The following is a 23,551-nucleotide window of genomic DNA, read 5'->3' as shown; positions in this document are numbered from 1 at the left end:
TCGGACTCACGATATGCCGTTTAAAGCTGAGCAGAGCATTAGCTAATGTACATGGTTGATGATCTCATAAATAGTGTACTATAATGTCTATTCAGGAGAAAGCCTTAGATGCCTTATCAAACGCGAAAAGTGACCGTCGGCTTCCACACGAACGATGAAAAAATCATTACGTGTTACCATGAGAAAATCATTAGCATGAAAAAATCATCACCGTATGACGTCATCATGACGTCACAGATCGCCAAATTTAGTGCCATCATAATGATGTCATCTCATGCCACCATCGATTGGTCACAGTGGGGCTGATCACGGAGGCAGTGCAAAACCAGGTGAGGTGCAGAAACCTTGCAATGCCTCCGACCTTGGAGCCAGCGCAAATCCACGCTAGGTGCACAAAGCTTTACGACGGGGCCGGGGTAGGATCAGTACATCGACTTTCAAGAAAAAGAATTTGGCTTTAGCCTTTCAGTCGTCTTAGGCAAATGCATAAGCGACCCTGTGAGTTTTGTGCATTTCGGGTTCGCCAAAGACAAAAGTAGTGCTTTTTTTAAAAATAACAAATCCAAGTCCAGTTTAACTGTACCTCAGAAAAACGCACTTTTTTCCGCTGGCAATACGGTCGGCCCTGCTCAAACAATTTGTCGCCAGTGTGCCCATGTCCCCAAGATACATAAAATCTACATTGTGGCTAAAATCTATATGGCCCACTATCGTCGTTATTTAGGATAAAGACCCAACCGCATGCGTACACGAAGAGCTTTCGTAGTATAATATGGCTTTTGTTTGCACTTATCCTTTCGCCAGGCCCCGGAAACTGAGCGCTAGTTTCGGTTTCAATGAACATGCGCGCTCGTAGCGGTTGCCGCGCATCCTAAGATCTGGTTGAACGAAGTGAGGTTGATGTGGACGTTCGCATTTAGTGTCTTTCACGAGTCTTTACAAATGAGGAAATTTTACTGATCTGTAAATAACTCTTCTATTATATCTTTGTCTTTTTTATTTCTTATTTTGTGAATTTTCAATCGGGCGAAGCGGGAGCTGGTTGTTTTCGTGGCCCTTGCCGCCGCTCACCCTCGCCACTCGCTGAGCGGTGTAAGTTGGATCGCGCTCGGTCATCTCGCTCGGTTTGCGTGCCAAGTATGAATACGGGAAAGATAAGTCATTTGATTGGGCGTGATGGCGAACGGAAGCGGCAGGGAGCCACGTCGAAGATGCCAACCGAGTATTAGACGAAGATGGCTAAATCGGGGCACCAAATGTTTTGCGCGGCTCTGTGGTGCGTTGACCCAGGGATTTCCAGTTCCGCGAAGGTTTTTCAGGTTTCCTAGTGACAACGGGTGAGCACAAGCATTTGGGTTCAATATTTGAGCAGCTATTCATTTCGCATGAGTACACGAGTAAATCCAGTTATCTGCAAGCCTGACGCCACTGAAGTAAGTGCAGTGCCGCTAGACTAACTCGTCATGACGACAGCCTACCTGTTGCCGGCAAAATACGTTTAATGAAAGGCTTGAATGCTTGTTGGTTCGGCGACACAGTTTGTTCATCTTATACTTTTGCCATGTAATTCAAAAGATGTGAAGTAAGTACAGGCTACTTTCTGCTCATGGAGATGTATGTAGCCAGTTTGAAACGTTTAGGGCCTTTACTTCTAATATTGTCACTAAAATACGTGTAATGGACTCACTGATGTTTTGAGAAATCGTTTAACAGGGAATGTCGCTGGAGCCAACGTATCAACATGTGGTCTTTTCTTCGTCAAGGCAGTGCTGCTTCCCTGACGAAGACAAGTCAACTTGTCGAAACATTGTTTCCAGCGGCATTCCCTTTTCAACGATTTCTCACTGCTTCATGCCGCCATCATTCCCCCGAAATTCTGTCTTGTTTGGTACTAAGTTCTGTAACGCCGTGGCCTGCTCGTGATTGTAAATAATTTTCGCATTGGTTCGGATATTCTGGGTTCAATGTTTGCTCATTGTGTGCATATTTCAGTTCCGAACTAAAGCTGCATTTGCAGACTGATGATCTCACATCACGTGTATGTATGTTTTTTGGTACGAAACATGTGATTAAAAAAAAAAGATGTAAATTTTACTTCTGTTGATCGAGTTTTGTCTCATTGAGAAATCGGTCAGCTTTATCAGTCTACCATCAGTATCAGTCTACCATCTATCGCGCTAAGTGACGCGGAATTTCAATACCTAAGCGGCACCTGCACATGAATAAACAGATGTTATGTTTTCTGTTCTTTTTTTTTGTACTTCACCTTTTTATTAGCATGATTTTCCGAATAAAGTCAGTTGCGAGTTAGCGCACGTGTTGTGCAGCTTCTTTTCTGTGTCCTCGTCACTCAGTGCGCTGCTTAAATCATGACGGTCAGCTTTAGTTTGTCCACTTCACAACACACGTACAATATTAAAAACATGGTTAACTAAATTTGACGAATTGCCGCGTCGCCCGAACGGCCAGCGGACCTGCAAGTGAGAACGAACACATCCCGCTTGCATGCGAAGTGGGAAAGGAGAGTTTTCGCGGCAACCCTCGTACTCTCGGTTTCGCGCCCTTTCCCTCTATTTGTGACCTCACCAGAGACGTCATGAAATAAATGTTTTGTTTGTGAATTATTTCTCGTAGATACCCGGCAGCCGCCAGTGGTGGAAGCGGCGCTGCCGCAGCGTATCAGCATGCGAGAGCGCGTATCATGGGAGGTATAGGGAGTTTCCGCCCCCTGCTTTAACTTTCACAGTCATGCATTTCTTATTTCATTCGTCCCCTGAGCGTAGTTTTGCGCGAAAGCGGAGCTCGTCCGCCGTCGAAGCGGCACTAATGTGTAATGTGAGAGCCCGCAACATCGACCGGCCGCTGCTGCGGGTTTGTCAAGCGGCTAATCGCAAGACAAAGCTTGCTGAACTATGACACCTGGCTGCGCCTTTGTTGTTGTGGAGCACCCGCTTTGTGATTATGTCACGTAAAATTATTTTGAAAAACTTATATCTGATTTTCGGCACATAACGAACGGCGCGGCCGCTAGGCTGACTTGGTCACGTCAGGCACATTGTAATTTGTTAGCAATCAAAATAATTCAACATTTTATACGCAGAATGGTAGATGACGTCGTTGACTTTAATCAGAGGGTTTTAAAAAAATTAGAATGGCATTTTTCAGAAAAATATTTTCAAACTTCGGCGTTTTTGGTAAATTACGTACGTTTGAGCACAATTATGGAGTGAAAAGGAGCGCTATGAAACCACAGTAATGAACTTAGTAGAGAGCACAAATAGCACAGTTAGTATGCACCAATTTTTATTATCTTCAGTTTAATTTGTTTGCTGTAATTAATTCCTAAAATACAGATATTTTGCGCGATTTGCCATGTTTGTGATTTTTTTCTTCAAAAGTGCTTCGACAGGTAAGAAAACTATTAGACTCATAAGATTGTATTTCACTTGTTCTTCAAGAGAAAAAAAAACACTGTGACCAAGAAGCGCACCGTCTTTTTCTCTAGGTGCGCTCAAAATTCATAAATCGCGCAATTGAGAAAGTGTTTCTTGCAGCTAAAATAATATATTTTATTTCAGGCCAACAATTTTTTTTCGCAAAACTAACTTCGAAACCATTGTTCTGGGTCTAATACATGTGCTTACAGCATATTTCATCAAAATCGGTAATCGTGACCAGGACCTCGTGTTCGATCTTTTCTGGACACATCCACTAGTCGCTACAGTAAAGCTCACACCCACAAACAAAAAATTTCGGCAGATACCGCGTACCATGGGAACCGATATTACAAAGCATGCGGCGGGAAGCTGACTGTGGTGTATTTTTTTTTTTACATTGAGCGAAATGTTACGAAATCGCGCTGAAGATATCTGCAAATGGTATACGCACACACATATGTTGAAGAGTCCCACATGTTTTATATAACAAGTTTTTTACAGTTCCGTCACGATGCGAACAGCAACATGGGTATTACTTGTGTCTGTGTGTGTTCTGTGCCTGACCACCGGCGAAGTGGGATGCGGCCTACGTTGAAGTTGCGCATCGCCGTGTTCTTAGATGTGCCCATGCCTCCGCACCTGCAATGATTCCGCTTGCTGTGGACGACACAGTGGGCTGATCGCTTCAGGTTTGAGAAAGTGATAACACGCCAGTTTCTGTCAGCAGAGCGCCTTTTTCGAGGTCGTGCAATCACGCGTGCACAGACTGTACGTTGAGAGCGGGCAGCGTGAGGTGACTGTTGTGGTTGTGGCATCAAATGAAGGTGGTAGCCCGGTTCAAGACAATATCCGGAGGCCTGTTTGCGAGGCTGGTGATGTCTTCGACAAAATGCCTGTCGATAGGGCCAGCGACATGTTGGAACCTGAAGTCACCTTTTGCGTTAGTGGTGAGGTAAAGACCATCGCGGCTGGTAACCCTGGAAATTGCTACATAGACCGACTTAAATGGTTGTGCCTTATTGTACCCGTAGACCTGGCCTTATGTGCCCTTTGTGACTTATATATAGTTATGGCATTTGCTTTTAAATGCGAATGCATTTCTTAGTCGGGCTATGTCAGGCATCCGGCGTTGTCCGCGCGCCTCTCCGCTCTCACTCCCTCTCCCATAGCAACAGCTGCGGGCGCGCGCGCTTATCCTCGCCCCTAGCAACCGGAGCAGGTGGTGTGGGCGGAGTAGTGGAGAGTGAGTGGAGAGGAGGAGCGCGCTCTGGCGTGTGAGGGCGTTCGCATCTGAGCTCCCGCGTGTATGGAGAGTGTGTAGGAGAGGGCAGGTGCAGTTCTTCGCCGCTCCTTCTCTCGCCGTTCGCTCTCTCTCCTCCCTGCGCCACCGCCTCAATGCAGTGCGTTTGAAACGCGTTTGTAGCGTTTGTGCTGCCTTGGCACAGTTTGAAAACAGCGCGTTCTAAACGCGTTTGTGCTGCATTGAAGGCGGTGGCAACATCCCTGAGGTGATTACGAACGCACGTAGGAAGCGTTCGTTGAAAGAGGCGCCCAAAAGGGAGACACTTGAGCGCGTCGATTTGTCCAGCTTTACGCCATTAAAATTACTACGCCGTGTACTCTCAGCGCAAGAAATGCATTCGCATTTCCTCACGATTCCCTTCGGGGAGGTGGGGGCATTTTTTTATTTTATTTGCGACATAAACTTGCCCTTAAGGCATATTATTTGTTATGTATATTTGTGTTAAATGTGTCATTTGCTTGCGCAAGGGGAAACTGTGTCCTATTACGCGGGACATTTTTCTGGCGTATAACGTGGTTGTGGTGGCTCGCATGATCACGGGCACCCATTTTAATTCTATTGAGAGGTGTGCGATAGTAATGTGCTTCATCCTGGCTGGGACGACAATGCTTACCGTGGATGTTGGAAATTCAAGCCGCAGTCGCACGAGGTTCCCGTGTTCGTCACGCTCGATGTACCACAAGGTGCCCAGGTTTCCATTAACGAGGCGAGTCGCTTACATCAATGTTGGTCGTTATCATGTAGGTACGGCTTGCCGATTCTCAGGCAAATTGTGGCCGGCGGGTCACCCATGTCCCATGCGCGCATCTTCGCCATCTCGGTTAGGGCATCTCTGTGTACTGCTCGTTATTATAGCCAATTATGTTAGCGCATGCGGGATGACATAAAACATTGTCCACAGCGTCGAGGCAAGGTGCGTTATAGCGGTCCACGTCCGCATTGCTGTAGTATAGCCGTGCGCCATCAGGGAACTTAGCGGCGGCTTCTTCTCGTGTCAAAAAGCGGCTCTCAATCAATCTGACGTCATACTCGGTCAGCATGAGGCCGTCGCCCAGTCTCATAACAAATGAGGAGAACACTGCGACATTCTGACGGATCACGTGGGCGAGTGGATGGCAGTCGAGCGTCTTCCAGGGGAGTTCTGTCCAGCTCACTCACTTGCATTGCGTTTCAATATGTATTTTCGCCGTTAATATATTGATTGAGACTCCGAATCACCTGTGGCACATACCCGCATAACAAGAACTGTGGTATGCGGGTATGGGCCACACGTGACTGAGGGAAAGGGTTTCATGACGTACGCGACAGGCGTTTTGCGTTATTCATGTCATGACCAGTGAATCGTGTTTCATCATACACTGATCCCCTGCTATGCTAAGTTTGGTATATTACAAGTTATGGAGACGACCAGGAGAGCACTCGGACGTAGGCGGATAGATAGATAGATAGATAGATAGATAGATAGATAGATAGATAGATAGATAGATAGATAGATAGATAGATAGATAGATAGATAGATAGATAGATAGATAGATAGATAGATAGATAGATAGATAGATAGATAGATAACTACCATTATATTGTTAGCCTGTCTATTACCCACTCCCTCATTTAATATCCCAGCCGGGACCTTGGAGGTAATAAAATGAATGAATGAATGAATGAATGAATGAATGAATGAATGAATGAATATAAACGGCCACAGTGGCTGATGTTCGCTAAGAAATGCATTTTGATAACTCAAACGAACTGTACTTAGTACACAAATTCACGCACTGGAAAGCATATCGCTTCAAGGTATTGATTAATATCGTCGCTATACGGAGAATCTTCTCTTACAAGTGGTGACAAAAAAAAATTGTGCCTGTTAAAAAAAATTGTTCCAATATTAAAACAAAGTTACAATGTGCTAGCTGTTGACATCGAAATAACACTGTCATTTATCACATGTGCTATTGCGAAAAGTTCACCCTAACTGTGTTATAACCTGCGCGGGTTCGACACAGAAGCCTTGAGTGTCTATTTTGAATGCAACAGTCCCGCACTTGCTAAGGCAGAAGAAGTAAACCTGGTAAACAATCAGAAAACGCAGTCCTAAATTAGACCGATTGCTCTTCTGTGCTTGATGTCCGAAACCTACGGGCTTAATTAGGGTGACAAACCTGACTAGACGGAGATACCATTTCCTGCTTTTATGTTGGCGTAATACTGAGCCGGAGTTTCCGGCAACGCAGCCTGTATCTCAAGAGGGTTTGGGATGCGCACACTGTGAGGCTTGTGACCAATGCGTCAGCCTGGAGAGCCCTTAGCGATGTTGGCCGTCCGACAGAGTAGTTTCCCCTCTCCAGTCTTTTTCATCTACCACGGGTGGTCTGGCGCACCCGATCCATTAATTACGGACGTTGATGGAGATCCCAATTATCCCGAAAGCAGGGCTGCGCTGAGTTACTTCGCGAAGTCGACGAAAAGCTCCTGAGCGTGCAACAGCCTATATTCAGGGTATTTGCAACCTTTACATGCATGATTACCGAACCAATCCCTTCTGCGTACAATTAAGCATCTAAATACAACCAGCGCCCTTTCATGTGAGTTTTTACGCATCTTTTGGCGTTATAATAATTGATCCATACCCCTCGTTATTGTTTCATATTCGCCGCTCCAATTCGCGTACCCGCAATGTGTCGATAAGTAGGCAGTTTCAGAGAGGTGGTGTATTTAGCGAGTGCTTGCGTGTGGGTAGGAAAGTTGAAGAGCGGGAAAACAACTCACATTTTCGGCGGGCAAAGCAATGGATGCGATATCAACAAATTGGAATGTCACGCGTAGAAGGGCAAGCAGCTCGAACCTTGCAGCGCGTCGTTCAAGCACTCAGGACGCACGAAAACAACGCACACAGGATGAGCGCGAACTAACAACTGTCACAGCTCGACACTTGCAGCACGCTGCTCAAACGTAAAGAAGGACGCTCGAAAAGAGCGCACAGCTGCACAGGCGGACAGCGAACTAACAATTGTAACAGTTGTTACTTCTTTGTGTTTGAGCAGCGCACTGCATGTGTCTAGTACGCACAACCCAACGCTCATAGCTTGTTTTTTGGGGGTTTTTTTGTTTTTTTTAACGGCGCCGCGTAGAGTGATCCCTTTGCGTCTCCTGCCGCGCGGTGGGGTTCGACACATATTACCCCAACGAGTTGGCTTATTAAAACCGTCTTTGTCGTGTCGCAGCCATTTCGTAAACTTAATATATACAAAATTTGCACGGCATCACATTAGCGTGTGACCAACATAAACGACAGGTCACGACAAGAAAATTGTGACACGCAGGTCACGTAAATGATGATCTAACCGTCTGCGTGTGTGTGCTCTTTATATATACCACAATTTGCGTAGCCCGTCAGGAGTGTATGACGGCGACGAAGGACATGTCATCACAAGAAAATCTTTAATTGCATGTGTTGTACGCCATCTGCATCGCGTAACATCTATTCCCATAGTACGTCGGATCCCGCGGCTGGGAGGCGTTGTTTTAACGTTTGGAGCGTCGAGACTCCAGTCTGTGTTTCGTGCCGCGCGGTGGCGTTTGACGCATGGTTCTTTGCCCGGCGTGCCACATCGCGAGTGGGCACAGAATGGGGCCACTTTTACGTGCGATTCTCAAGGGCAGTTTTCAAACTGAAAGAAAATATAGGAGCGTTGCTTTAAAGGACGCCCTTCGCGCATCTCGCAGGTGATAGTGAACACGCTGAAGCATGTCCGGGATCTGAGTACTGCCAGCGCTGAATGTTGCATATAAATAGCTCGCCGTTAGTATGCTGGAGAATAAATGACGCGTGGTAGCTGTTGCCTAACGGGGCGCGCTGCGGAGCGAGGGGTCGCAGGTTCGAATCCCAGTTGCGTGCTTTGTTACTTTTATTCTTCTGAGTTAGTTTTCTTTGTGGCTTTTGTATATATATATATATATATATACACATACAAATACATATACGGAGCATGACGGCGACGGCAACAGTAAAAACCCGCCGAGACTGTTCATATAATTGATATTGTCACGTGGTCGTGACGTCGACGAAGAAAGCAGTCGGCGTTTGCAGAATGAAACTGTTTATTTGGCCGAACTTGTGGCCGGGAAAATGAGAACTAGAGCTACAGCAATACACGCTGTACAATGATAGCGGCGAACAGGGCGTCGTCCGTCGATCAACTGACAAGCGGTCAATCGCGTCGGCTTTTATACAGGCAGTATCGAACTTTCCAGCAATATCGCTGGTGGCGGCGTTATCTCTAGACAAAGCTGGAACGTTCGCGTGCGGGGCGCAATCTTAACAGAACGATCTACTATAGACGTGAAGTTTCTCGAACAATGCTTCGCGGACAGCGTCGAGCGTTGATAACCGTCCCTGCCGGTCAAACCCGAATACATCAAAAAAAGACAAGAAGTGGGCGTGGCATTGCCCCCCTCTGAAAAAGCATCGTCCCGATGCTTGTGAAAGAACATAGAAGAGAGAAAAAAAAAAAAAACAAGTGCATACAAAAATAAATTACAATAACAAAGGAACAAAAATAGAGTCCCCAGGTTCGCTAACGCGCAAAAAACGGCTTAAGGCGCACGACATGGACGACTTCAGGTCGTGCGCGGCGTCGCTGGGAGTTCGTAATGCCGTCCGGGATCACCTCGTAGTCAAGAGCGCCGAGGCGTCGAAGAACCTTGTATGGCCCGAAGTATCGCCGAAGGAGTTTTTCGCTAAGCCCACGTCGGCGTATCGGCGTCCAGACCCAAACACGGTCGCCGGGCTGGTATTCCGCGAAGCGTCGTCGAAGATTGTAGCGACGGCTGTCGGTGTGCTGCTGGGTCTTGATGCGCAGGCGGGCGAGCTGTCGAGCTTCTTCGGCACGTTGTAAGTAAGCAGCGGCATCGAGGTTTTCTTCGTCGGTGACGTTGGGTAGCATGGCGTCGAGCGTCGTCGCCGGGCTCCTTCCGTAGACCAACTTGTACGGCGTCATCTGCGTAGTTTCTTGGACGGCCGTGTTGTATGCGAATGTCACATACGGAAGGATGGCATCCCACGTCTTGTGTTCGACGTCGACATACATGGCCAACATGTCGGCGATGGTCTTGTTTAGCCGCTCGGTCAGGCCATTTGTCTGTGGGTGGTACGCTGTGGTCCGGCGGTGGCTTGTTTGGCTGTATCTCAGTATTGCCTGAGTTAGGTCAGCAGTAAACGCCGTACCTCTGTCGGTGATGAGAACTTCTGGGGCGCCATGACGCAGGACGATGTTCTCAACGAAGAACTTCGCTACCTCGGCGGCACTGCCTCTAGGCAGGGCCCTCGTCTCGGCGTAGCGTGTGAGGTAGTCTGTAGCTACGACGATCCATTTGTTTCCGGTATTGGATGTCGGGAACGGCCCCAGTAAGTCCATCCCGATTTGCTGGAACGGCCGTCGAGGTGGCTCGATAGGCTGCAGAAGTGCGGCTGGCCTAGTGGGCGGTGTCTTGCGTCGCTGACAGTCCCGGCAGGTCTTCACGTAACGAGTGACGTCGGCGGAAAGGCGCGGCCAGTAGTACTTCTCCTGTATTCTTGCTAGCGTGCGAGAAACACCCAGGTGTCCAGCCGTCGGGTCGTCGTGCAGAGCCTGGAGGACCTCTGGCCGCAATGTCGAGGGTACCACGAGAAGGCAATCGGCTCGAAGCGGTGAGAAGTTCTTCTTTAGGAGAACACCGTTGCGCAAGAAAAATGACGCCAGTCCCCGCGTGAATACCTTCGGAACAACGGTGGTCCTGCCCTCGAGGTATTCCACAAGGCCCCTGAGTTCTGGATCCGTTCGCTGTCGTTCGGCGAAGTCGTCGGCACTTATGATTCCCAAGAAGGAGTCGTCCTCCTTGTCGTCCTGCGGCGGTGGGTCGACGGGGGCGCGAGACAGGCAGTCGGCGTCGGAGTGTTTCCTTCCGGACTTGTAAACAACGGTAATGTCGAATTCTTGAAGTCGTAGGCTCCACCGTGCGAGGCGACCTGAAGGGTCCTTCAAGTTAGCTAGCCAACACAATGCGTGGTGGTCGCTCACAACTTTGAAGGGCCTGCCGTAGAGGTAGGGGCGAAACTTGGATGCAGCCCAGATGATCGCTAGGCACTCCTTTTCTGTTGTGGAATAGTTCGTTTCTGCCTTTGATAGCGACCGGCTAGCATAACTGATGACCCTTTCCTGCCCGTCAGTCTTCTGCACAAGGACGGCGCCGAGTCCTACGCTGCTTGCGTCGGTGTGGATTTCCGTATCGGCGTATTCGTCGAAATGTGCTAGTATAGGAGGCATCTGAAGGCGTCGTTTCAGTTCTTCAAATGCTTCGATTTGCGCCGTTTCCCACTTGAATGGCACGTCGGTCTTCGTGAGGTGAGTTAGCGGTTCGGCGATTCGTGAAAATTCCTTGACAAAGCGCCTGTAGTAGGCGCACAAGCCGAGAAAACGGCGCACGGCTTTCGTGTCGGTGGGGGGCGGGAAGGCAGCGATGGCAGCTGTTTTCCGCGGGTCTGGACGAACACCACCCTTGCTGATCACGTGACCCAAAAACAGCAGCTCCTCGTATGCAAAGCGGCACTTTTCAGGCTTCAAGGTGAGGCCAGAAGTCTTGATTGCTTGTAGTACAGTGTCAAGGCGCCGGAGGTGTTCGTCGAAGCTTGAGGCAAACACAATGACGTCGTCCAAGTACACAAGGCAAGTCTGCCACTTCAGTCCAGCCAGCACGGTGTCCATAACGCGCTGGAACGTCGCAGGTGCCGAGCAAAGACCAAAGGGCATAACCTTGAACTCGAAGAGGCCGTCTGGTGTTATAAAGGCAGTCTTCTCTCGGTCTCTCTCGTCGACTTCGATTTGCCAATAGCCGGTCTTGAGGTCCATCGACGAAAAGTACCTCGCGTTGTAGAGTCGATCCAGGGTGTCGTCTATCCGTGGGAGAGGGTAGACGTCCTTCTTCGTGATTTTGTTCAGGCGGCGATAATCGACGCAGAAGCGTAGGGTTCAGTCTTTCTTCTTCACTAGCACCACGGGTGACGCCCATGGACTCTTCGACGGCTGGATGATGTCGTCGCGTAGCATTTCGTCGACTTGTTTCTTTATGGATTCGCGTTCTCGCGTTGAAACTCTGTACGGGCTCTGCCGGAGTGGCCTGGCATTTTCCTCTGTTATGATGCGATGTTTTGCGACTGGGGTCTGGCGGATTCTTGACGATGACGAAAAGCAGTCCCTGTATTTCAAGAGCAGGGTTTTGAGCTGTTCTTGTTTATGCTTCGGAAGGCTAGGATTAACGTCGAAAACTGGTTGAGAAGCTTGGTTCGTCGGTGTTGGCTCGGAAGAATCGGCGATGGTGAAAGCCATCGACGTAGCCGTGATTTCTTCGATGTAGGCGACTGTCGTGCCTTTGCTTACGTGCTTATACTCGTTGCTAAAATTTGTGAGCATCACTGTTGCTTTGCCTCCCCGCAACTCTGCTATTCCTCTTGCGACGCAAATCTCGCGGTTAATCAACTGGTGCTGGTCGCCTTCAATGACGCCTTCCAGGTCTGCTACTTTCTGAGAGCCGACGGAAATGATGACGCTGGAGCGAGGGGGAATGGTGACTTGGTCTTCCAGCACATTCAAGGCATGCTTCCCTGGCGGCGTGTACCACGGTAAGGCTTTTTCTGTAGATAGTGTTATCGACTTCGATCTGAGGTCGATGACTGCACCATGAAGGCCTAAGAAGTCCATACCAAGGATGACATCTCGGGAGCAATGCTGAAGGACTACGAAGCTTGCGGGATAAATCCGGTTGTTGATGGAGACCCTCGCTGTGCAGATTCCTGCCGGCGTTACTAGGTGACCTCCCGCTGTGCGGATTTCGGGGCCTTCCCAGGCAGTCTTGACTTTCTTCAGCTTCGTCGCGAACGGTCCACTGATGACGGAATAGTCGGCTCCAGTATCGACGAGAGCGGTGACGTTGTGGCCGTCGATGAGAACGTCGAGGTCACTCGTTCGTCGCCTACCGTTTCGATTTGGTCGCGGCGTCGGATCACGGCTACGTCGGTTTGTCCCGCTGCTTCGTCGTTGTGTCGTCAGGTCTTCTTCGGGCCATGAAGTTTCGACGTCAGGGCTTCGTTCGGCTTGCGGCGTGTTCTTTAGATGTCGTTGCAGCGTTGTCGTCGGCGGCGGAGGATCTTCGGTATTTCGTCGTACAGCAACCGCACCTCCATCGGTTGCTGCCCTTAGTTTTCCGGATACGGGCTGGGTGACCGGCCTCGCGTTGGGCCAGTGTATGGTCGGCGTTGGGGGGAGACGTAGCGGCCTGGCGACGGCGAACGGGAAGGTTGTCGGGGCGTCCATTGCGTTCCCGCGAGGTAGTCGGCGATGTCGTGTGGTCTTTCCCCTCGCTGTGGACGCGGCGCGTCGATGGCGAACCCACGCAGTCCCATCTGTCGGTACTGGCAGCGGCGGTAAGTGTGGCCAGCTTCCCCGCAATGGTAGCAGAGTGGGCGGTGGTCGGGGGTGCGCCAAACGTCGGTCTTTCGGGGGGTGCAGCGTTGTCCTGTCGGCGGGTGGTATGGCGTCGGTGGTGGTGGCGGCGGTGCCTGGCGGCGGAACTGCTGCGGCGACGCGGCGTCTTGACGTGGGCGAGGGGGTGGGGCGTTGCGTCGGGCTGCAGCAGCATAGCTCATTGCTTCCGGCTGAGCCTGCGGTGCTTCGGGAATTCCAAGCGATTGCCGGACTTCCTCGCGGACAACGTCGGCGATTGAATGCACTTGATGCTGCGGCGAAGGTAACAGTTTGCGCAGCTCTTCCCGCACAATCGCTCTGATGGTGTCACGCAGGTCATCAGACTGCAGCGCCTGAACCTCCCCGTAGGTCGTCGTAGGAATGCGGCGGTTGTACTGCCTAGTGCGGATTTCTAGTGCCTTTTCGATTGTGGTGGCCTCTGAAAGGAATTCCGAGACCGTCTTCGGCGGGTTGCGCACAAGTCCGGCGAAGAGTTCTTCCTTCACTCCCCGCATCAGGAAGCGAACTTTCTTTTCTTCGGACATGGCTGGATCGGCATGGCGGAATAGTCGAGTCATTTCTTCGGTGTACAGTCCGACGTTTTCATTGGGGAGCTGTACACGGGTCTCGAGAAGGGTTTCAGCCCTTTCTTTCCGGATGACGCTCGTGAAGGTGTTGAGAAATCCGGTGCGGAAGAGGTCCCATGATGTTAGCGTGGACTCTCGATTCTCGAACCAGGTCCTTGCGCCATCTTGAAGGGCGAAGTAGACATGGCGTAGCTTCTCGTCGCAGTCCCAGTTGTTGAACGTGGAGACTCGGTCGTATGCCTCCAGCCAGCTTTCTGGATCCTCGCATGGTGATCCGCGGAATGTCGGCGGCTCCCTCGGTTGATGCATGACGACCGTTGTAGGTGCCACAGCGGTTGTCATTGTGGCTGTTGTCTTCTTCGTTGTGATCCTGGTCTTGTCCGGTAGGGGTCCGTATTGTGGGGGTAGTCCTTCCAGTCTGCGGCTGGCTCGACTGCCGCTGATGGTGTCGGTGTCTTCTTCGCGACGTGGGCTGGGTTCAAGGCTTGTCGGGGGCGTCCGGAACATGAACGAGCAGCACCTCCACCAGATGTCACGTGGTCGTGACGTCGACGAAGAAAGCAGTCGGCGTTTGCAGAATGAAACTGTTTATTTGGCCGAACTTGTGGCCGGGAAAATGAGAACTAGAGCTACAGCAATACACGCTGTACAATGATAGCGGCGAACAGGGCGTCGTCCGTCGATCAACTGACAAGCGGTCAATCGCGTCGGCTTTTATACAGGCAGTATCGAACTTTCCAGCAATATCGCTGGTGGCGGCGTTATCTCTAGACAAAGCTGGAACGTTCGCGTGCGGGGCGCAATCTTAACAGAACGATCTACTATAGACGTGAAGTTTCTCGAACAATGCTTCGCGGACAGCGTCGAGCGTTGATAACCGTCCCTGCCGGTCAAACCCGAATACATCAAAAAAAGACAAGAAGTGGGCGTGGCAATATCGCAATGGAAGATGTGCTGTGGCATAGGGATTTCCAGCGCCGGTTCCGACGTACTTATTTGATGATTTATCAACCGACATCTGTCATGCTATTCAAAACTTGCCCAAGCGAATTCCCAGCGCATTGTAAACCTAATAGAAAGTTGACCGAAAAGAGGAGAGTGAATTGTACCCTTTGCTTCATTTCTTTCGTCTTTACACTACTTAGCCAGTTCTATGTGAGTGGCTGTTTAGATAGTTACCCAGGCGATGCTGTTCCTTTCCACAGAGATAAGACGGAAATAATATATTCTCGGGAGGAGTGCCGAAGTACGCGTGTAAGGGAAACCTCAAGGGAAGGTGGAGCTCTCCACGCAGTCCTCAGAGACAACGCCGCACTCGCACCAAGCAGATCTGCTCGCTTAGGTAGTTGCGTCTATTAAGGCCAATGTTCCCTTAAGAGCGTGGAGACGTGTCGCCTTGTAAGTACAAAAACGATGTATTTTCGTGGTAGTTCCTTTTACCACTGGCTTGTTGGAGCATATTGCAGTAATGATGAGCGGTACTTGAATAAAATAGTTCGGAACTAATAGGCGAATGAGTGAGAGAAAGAGAACGTGTATGCCTGAAGTAGTCACCTTTACTTTTTTGCGACTTATCTTAATGTTTTGGATCGTTTATCTATTTTTAAAGACCCAATAAAACCTGTTTATTTCATATTTATTTATCTTACGGTGTAATTACGCTGTGCTGGTAGTATGGTTTTGCGATAGGAACTGTAGCAGTAGCAGGCAAGAGCAACAGGACGCACACAACAATGCGCTGACACGTCGTTCGCAGTTTGCGAGGGTCGCGAAAGCCAGAAATTGGTGTATGTAGGGGTAATCCGTCCGATTATGCTTCACGCCTGCTTGCCGATGCACTGTAGCCTAAATAGGATCTACGATTCTCTCTTACGTGTGGCGCCTATCGCCACTTTCATAGAAGAGCCCCTGTTGCTCTCAGTCCTAGTCACACAGAGGAGTTCCTGACATTTTTCGCAAGTGATCTACTGATAATTCAAAGGAACCAAGTTTCAAAGTTGGGCTCACGTTTTACGTCAATTGAAAGTCGACGGAGAACAAGTTTAGGCGCTCTGCCACTACATCCTTTATATAAAACGCAATATTGTACAAATAGTTACTGTTAAATTGCGCCTAATGCAGTGTTTTTACGCGGGGTAGGAAGGGGTATTAAGCGAATGAGCAATTCGAAACATTTTTCCGTGATGCTTGTTGGTCACGCCAATATGGCACGCGCCTAAGTCGCTACTTTCTTTGGGGAATGTCTTATCGCACAACGCTAAAGTACGAATTTCATTGGACCATACATAAAGGCGCGATTACATATGTTGTTATAATGATCGACCACAGCGAACTATTAAGCTAGCAATCAAACTTCTGGAATGGGCGCAAGGCTGCTAATGGTACGCGTCCCCGAACGCGCGCACCGCAGTTTAAAGAAACATTAAGAGCACTATTTCCGCAATGTAACCGCCAAACGCATTACAGTTCATGTAAGAAAGTCATTGCGACTCTTGTAAGAAAAAGAACACTATTATCAAAGGAAAGGTAAAGAACATGTTTGGGATTTTATTAACGGTTGCCTCAGCGAAGGCAGGGGAAATGTCCATTATACTTCTAACACGCATAGCTAAATGCATTTCTCGTGGAAATAAAAGAACATTAGGCACCGCGTGGGGATTCGAGAACGAAGAAAATGAGGGAAAATGAAACATTGCACTAGCAGCAAGCCAAGTAGATTGTCAGGGAAACGAACAAAAAAGGAAAGAGGGGACATTCATTCTTTAGAGTGAACATGATGCATCTGCATAACAGAAAATGAGTGTATGCCAGGGAAGGTAACCAAGTACTTAATACGGGAAGGTAAATCGGAAGAGAAAAAAATTTCTGTAAACCACAAAGGGACAGACTTGAAGAAAAGTGAATCTTGATTACCCTCAACGCCGATTTGCGTGCTCCGAAGTCGGGGCTCCAGGGCAGACCAAATTTTAAGGGCAAAGTAATGTTCCGTGAGCGGGGGTGATGGGAGGGAGGATTCAGAAAGCTATAACGCCTCAAAGGGTAATATGCACTCGTTTAATCCCTTTTCACATTTCATTAAGTTTCGCCGCCAGCCCCGCAAACCTGCATTGGCGCCTCTTTTTGACGGCGACCTTTGGGCAAAAGCGCGATAACGCCCAAGCGTTAGACAGCAGCACGTCCGCGCGGCCATTTCTTAGTACCAGTGAGGAAATCCAGCACTAATTTACGGACGCGCTTTACAGATGTTTCAGTTTACCCTGGGTGGAATTGCTGGCGTGGTGATTTGTGATGTACCTTACAAAATAATGACGTTTTCGTGAAAACGAATGCCTATTTACATGGCGACAAAACAGAGCGAACTCATCAAATTGCCATATCTCTATGTAATCGCAAGAAAGGGACAAAGGCGTTATCTCATCACGGAACATCAGAATGAGCACGCGAAAATATTCCTCAAGCACTTTCTGAGGATCTGCTCGTATTGACATACAGACTAAAACGTTTCGGGCGTAATGCGGTGAAGCGAGGTAGGTAGGTAGGTAAAAACTTTATTTCTCCTTTTGAAAGGAAAGGGGCAAAGGGATAGAGATAGGGGGAGGTTGCTACACACGGTAGTCCTCCGCAACCTTCTCTGCCCAACCCAGGATGGCCTCCTGGATGTCGGATATCGAGCTGCGCAAGGCAGCCTCCCACTGCTCCTCATAATTGTGGTACATTAGAGCAACAGTCCGTTGAATTGGGCTGGATGGTAATCGGTTAAGTTAGACGACAAAACAGCGCTAGGAACGAAGCGAAGACGAGACGAGGCAAACATGCAGCTAACTAACAAGCAGTTTTCATACAACTGTTTTGTTTTTATGTGTAGTGACGTGTAAATGCAATAAAAACTGATAGCGAGGGCAGTGGCTGACTCGCGTCTTTTGTCGTTGTTTCATCCATGGCGCTGTTCTACGAGCGGAGCTGTAGAAGTTTTTCGTTGCGCCGGGTAGTGCGAGCAGTAATTATAATAATCATGAACCGGTACGCACTCGCTTCGTCTTTTCAACTCCTGCTTCGCTCCCACACAGGTGTGCCGATTTATTTATTCATTTATTTAAAAATACTTCCAATCTCTTCATAGATTATAGCAGGGAAGGCACAAGTAAAACATTACTTGTTTACACAATGTCACGCATGGTCAACATTATACGTTATATTAGAAGAACACAATATTAAAACAATTTTAGTAACAACAATAGTATGGACGAGTATCACTGAATAGTATCACTGAAAACAACTACAAAAAGATAAGGTATACATTACAAAAACAATTTTTAGGACGACGAAGTAAACGAACAACATGGTCACTTGACATAATAAGATGATAAAAATAGAAGAAAAAAAATATGTGCATTAGTAACATGACGTAGACTAATCGCTTAGTGGGTTTATTGGTTTTGTAATGGCGTTAGTGCTCTTTGTCAAGCAAGCAGTTCATTTTCATTTGCAGCTATAAACAAGTTTATGAAAGATTCGTTGGTTACAATAGGTTTCAATGAGTTCCATTCTTTAATGGTTATAGGCAAAATTATTATTTGAAGCAATTAGTGTTGGAAGAATATTCGGTTAGTATATGGGAGTGCTTATGATGGTTTGCTCTACCATGTGAATAAGTTAAGATTTGTCCTCTCCTTCATCTTCGCTTCCAAACACGTGCGTCGATTTCTCCCGCGTGGCCTGTAATAACCCTGATGGGTTAGAGGAGAAAACGAGCGCGGAGAAAGAGAGAAATAAAGAGAAAAAAGTCACAGCTTCGCCGCAAGGGCGAAGCAATGAATGCGATAGCAAGAAAAGCGGCCCGTTATGGACGCGCTGAGGCACGGAGGCGCGCACATGAAGGCTCCCTACGTCCATTGCGCTCCTCGCGCCATCTCGCTGGTAATGAAGAAACGCTTATGAGTGCCTGCCGTCTCTGAGTCCTGCCAGCGGTAAAGGGTGTGTATATAACGCTCGCCGTTAGCTAAGGATCTGCTCTTTGTGGCGTAACGGCTAGCGCCACATGCTGCGGAGCGAGAGGTTGCTGGTTCGATGCCGCGCTTCGGAAACATTTTTCGGAATGATTTTTTGGGGACTTTTATACATATACATATATATATATATATATATATATATATATATATATATATATATATCTATATATATATATATATAGAGAGAGAGAGAGAGAGAGACATATAATTATACATATACGGTGCATGACGGCGGCGACGGGGACGGCAAAAACCAGCCGAGACTGTCCATATAATTGCTATCGCAATAAAAGCGGAGGGACAGAAAGAAAGATATAAAGAAAGAGAAAATCATAGCACAAAAATTTCTGAAGAGGCGGCGGGATTCCAACCCGCGTAGCTACGATCCGAAGGCGAGCGTGCTAACCAGTAGGCTATCCAGGCAGGCTATAGCATAGCATAGACTGGCATAGTACAGTATAGCAAGGTTGCGGGAAATGGAAGTGAGGGCGAGGAGGAGCGACAGGAGGAGGGGAGAGAGTAAAGCACAGCAGAGAAAGAAAGAGAAAGAGAGAAAGAGTAGGAAAGAAAAAAAGAAAGCGATAAATTGAGAGAGAAAGAAGGGTAAGAAGGTGAAAGCTAGAAAGAGCGGAAAGAAATACATAGAGAGAGTAAGAAACAAATCGAAATAAACACAGACGAAAAGACATAGAATAAACAGAGAGATGAAAGAAAAAGAAAGAAAGAGAGGGAGAAAGAAATAGAAAAACAAAGAGAAACAAAGAAGGCCGCCCATCTCCGCACTCCCTTCGGGCTTGTCACCGCTAGTGCGAAGCATCATGTAATACCTAGTCACGTGACAAAAATCACGTAACATCTAGTCACGTGGCCAAAATCACGTAACCTCAGGTAACATCCAGTCACGTGACTAAAAACTACATAACACTAACATGACTACAATCACGTGACATGCTGTGACTAGCCACGTGACTCGAATCATGTAACATCATGTAATTATATTGGTGGCTAAAAATCACGTAACATCACGCAACATTTAGTCACGCGAATAAAAACCACGTAACGTTTTGTGACGCGACTAAAATAACGCAACATCGGGCAACAGCTAGTCACGTGTCGTGTTTCCGCCATTGACCACGTAACAACTAGCCATGTGACATGTTCCCACCAAAAATCACCTAACAGCTAGTCATGTGACTAAACTCACAACATCACGTAACTTTCCCACTCATGACATGTTTAGCCAAGTCTAGCCAAGTCTTCGCATACTTAGTGCAACTAGAGTGTACTAGAACAGGGGAGTGCTCGGAACGGCCGCAGCACCAATGTATAGAAAGTGAAGCCGAAACAGGGTCAATCCGCTTGTAGCGCTGCGATCGGTAGTCTGCAATGTGTCGTTGTTTAAAGAGTTGCGCGCGGCTCCGCGAAAGTGGTGCAGTGGTACGATCCCCGCTTCCCACTCAAAATGCCCGGGTTCGAATCGCAGCTGTACAGGGTGGGTTTTTATTCGTAGTGTCTACCTTCATAGCTGTATTGGTTTCCCTTACTTTCTTAAAATTAGCTTCAGTTGCTACGTATTGCTGGAAAAAGTAACGCAAAATGAGAAGTAAAATAAAAAAAAATTCACAGTTAACATAGTTATTTGCAGCGCCATCTCGTGGGATTCAATCTCGGGGGCCATACCTTATGTTTTTGTTGAATTCCGCGGGATGGCGCTTCAAATAACTACGGTCACTGTGAATTTTTTTTTCTATTTTACTTCTCATTTTGCGTTACTTTTTGTAGCAATACATAGCAAATGAAGCTAGTTTTAAGAAAGTAAGGGAAACCAATACAGCTATGAAGGTAGACACTACGAATAAAAACCCACCCTGTACAGCTGCGATTCGAACCCGGGCATTTTGAGTGGGAAGCGGGGATTGTACCACTGCACCACTTTCGCGGAGCCGCGCGCAACTCTTTAAACAACGACACATTGCAGACTACCGATCGCAGCGCTACAAGCGGATTGACCCTCTTTGGGCTTCACTTTTTGAAGCTCGTTCCGGGCACTCCCCTGTTCTAGTACACTCTTGTGCAACTATCAAAAAGTTAGCCTCTCAGCAAATGCTTGCCAATACTATCAAAACTTAGCGAGGTCGAACACTAGCTCCACTGATGGTTCCAACCTTGCGACATTAGTGCAAGCTGTTTTTGTGCGAAAGTTTAGCTAGTGCAAGATCTAAGCTAGTAATTTGTCGACGGAGCCGCCGAGAACGCGCTTCTGGCTCTAATTAGTAAGCAGCACTACTGCGTGCGACCGGTATTCATAAAAACTGCGTGTTTTTGCAACTTCGAATACTGTTTCTGTTACTTAAACACGTTTTGTTTTGATATCTTCCTCTACCCTTGAAGTCGTTTTTGCTGGGTGTCATATTCTCTATCATACCAGTTTGTCTATAATACAGTGCCGTCATTGAACAGCAAAATATTTTTTTTTATTTCCCTCTGTTTCTAAAGCGGTTTTCATTCTTTCAAGGTCCATTCTAACATATGCATAAGTTAGACGAAAGTGTAACACACATTCGTATTTATTTTCTGCAAGATGCAATACACCTATTCTACCATTGCAAAGCTTAACAAAGAGTGTTTAATAAAGAGCTGTGATACAACATATCTCAAAGACTTGCACAACGTAGAAATGCGTTAGCCTGACCGAGGGAACGCCACCAGCTTTGCTGCTTCATCGGTGTCCGCGAAGCGGAGCTGGTTGAATATTTTTACAATGGTTTACTTTTCATAGCAAAATGAGAGGGCACTAACGCAGTCCTTCCGGATGGGCGTTTGAATACCGAGCCAAAACACAGAGCTTGATAGATGGAAATAATAATTTTCATGCTTGAAATTAGTGAACTCACTTTTCTTATACCGCTCATCTCCCTTTGTCGATGTTGACTCTACAAGCCTTGTGTGAGCTGCTTGTGGCTGTGGTATATGTATTTTGGAGCGATTTTTTGAAACGAAGTGTCCTGAGAGACGGATACTAAATAAAGTAAAATATATGCAGACTGATTCTCTGACAAACGCTTTCTACAATGCAGGCCTAACAGCGGTGTTTCAAGGTATTCCTTTCCTTGAAAGCCCATGTGGAATTTCCGTTCACGTCTGAATAGCTCTAAACGCAAAGGCGTCGAAGCAAGCCATGACAAAAATCGAGCCTTTCCAAACCAACGTGAGTAAACATTCCCATTAGGCGGGCAGGTTGCGGCAGCTTTTTTATCTGTGTCCCTCCGCATACGCAATCAAAAAGTTCGGTTGGTGCACCGCATAGACCTGCTTATTTCCAGTGCCTTTATGGCCCTTTCAGCAAATATAGAAGTGTTCATTATCAGACGGAGCGCAGCTTGCTGAACACATATTTTTTATGTGCAGTGTATTATTGGGCGCTCTTTGTGGTTGGCTGTTTGCGACGATATTTCTCCATTTTAGGCATCCGTGATGCCTAAGCCTCGCTTTTGACTAAGACTACACTTCTGCAGCATTTGTTTAGCATCGTTACAGGGACAAGCATTGAGATGCAACGGCTGTGATTGGAAGTGTGGGTTTTTTCGGTGACCCAGATTGTTCTGTTGTTTTTCGGCACTGTTTACCTGCTGGTTTCTCTCGAGGAGTTATGCGAGGAAGAAGAATTTAAATGCGAATTTACTCATCCGTGAAACGCGGTGCTCTGGAAAAAAGCTAGCGAAATCGATTAGCGTCAGTTGTCTCTTTGAAAAGAATCCCGGAAGAGGTCCTGCTTATCCTAAGGTAAGGTATTTGGGGTATCCTGCGTTGTTGATTATTCACCGAGTTGCGTCGTAATATTCGGAAATTGAGAAACAAGGCGATACACTCCAAAAGTAAAGAGAGATAAGGTCTTGTGAACAGAGCAACGCAACTCAGTGCAAGCTGCTCCCTCTGCATGCTCGAATGAAAGCAGTTTTCGAAGAACGTGAAGGAATCCTGGAACTCGCAATATCAACAGCCTTTCTTCTCTTCGATAAGACAAACATGGCTGGTGCGTTTCGTTTCATCGAGCATGCGAACAAGTACGAAGAAAGGACGACGCCGTAAGTTCAATATGGAATGAGATAGGGTAAACAAAACGCGTCGTGCGGAAGCTGTACTACTTGCCCGAAGGTAATGATGCGAAAACCGAAAGGGAAAACACAAAAGTGGTTATAAAACTCCAACTCTTGCTCACGACACATATTACTTCAAACGACAAAGTATACAAAAATGAACATGACGCATTTACGAATATTGACAACGCAAGCGAATAGCTGAATAGTTTAGAAGGCTGTTAAGAATACGCGCCTGGTGGCTTAAATTTGTTGCAGTGATGTCATTTAGGCAGGATTCCTTGTTTTTCGTTACGTAATTCAGTAGGGAAGAAAATAACCGGTACATCTCAAGATGTCCCGGAATACTTTCAGGCGGCCGCCCTAGCGTGAAAGGGTGCAGGGAGAAGAGGAGGGATGCTTTTCCTAGAACTGGATTATAAAATCAAAATTCTATTACGCCTCCTCACGCGGCAGCCCGATAGCCCTCGTTATACTCGATGCTATTCTCTTGAACTCACAACTGTGTTCCTATGATACTTCTTCAACGCAAACAAGTTGTAACTTTGGGCTCTTGTGCGTTGTCTATATTAATCATAAAAGAAGGTGAGGCATACAAACACGGACACAAGAGCACAAGG

General features: G+C 47.5%; 1 protein-coding gene across 1 annotated transcript in view; it reads right to left on the bottom strand.

The window, feature by feature from the left end:
- LOC119394877 (nephrin) overlaps positions 1 to 23,551 on the bottom strand; it is a 278,061-nt gene that overhangs the window by 36,227 nt on the left and 218,283 nt on the right.

Source organism: Rhipicephalus sanguineus, chromosome 5 (genome assembly GCF_013339695.2).
Source record: "Rhipicephalus sanguineus isolate Rsan-2018 chromosome 5, BIME_Rsan_1.4, whole genome shotgun sequence".
Lineage (NCBI taxonomy): Eukaryota > Metazoa > Arthropoda > Arachnida > Ixodida > Ixodidae > Rhipicephalus > Rhipicephalus sanguineus.
The sequence above is the reverse complement of the archived record's forward strand: the minus strand, read 5'-3'. Positions and strand labels throughout refer to the sequence as shown.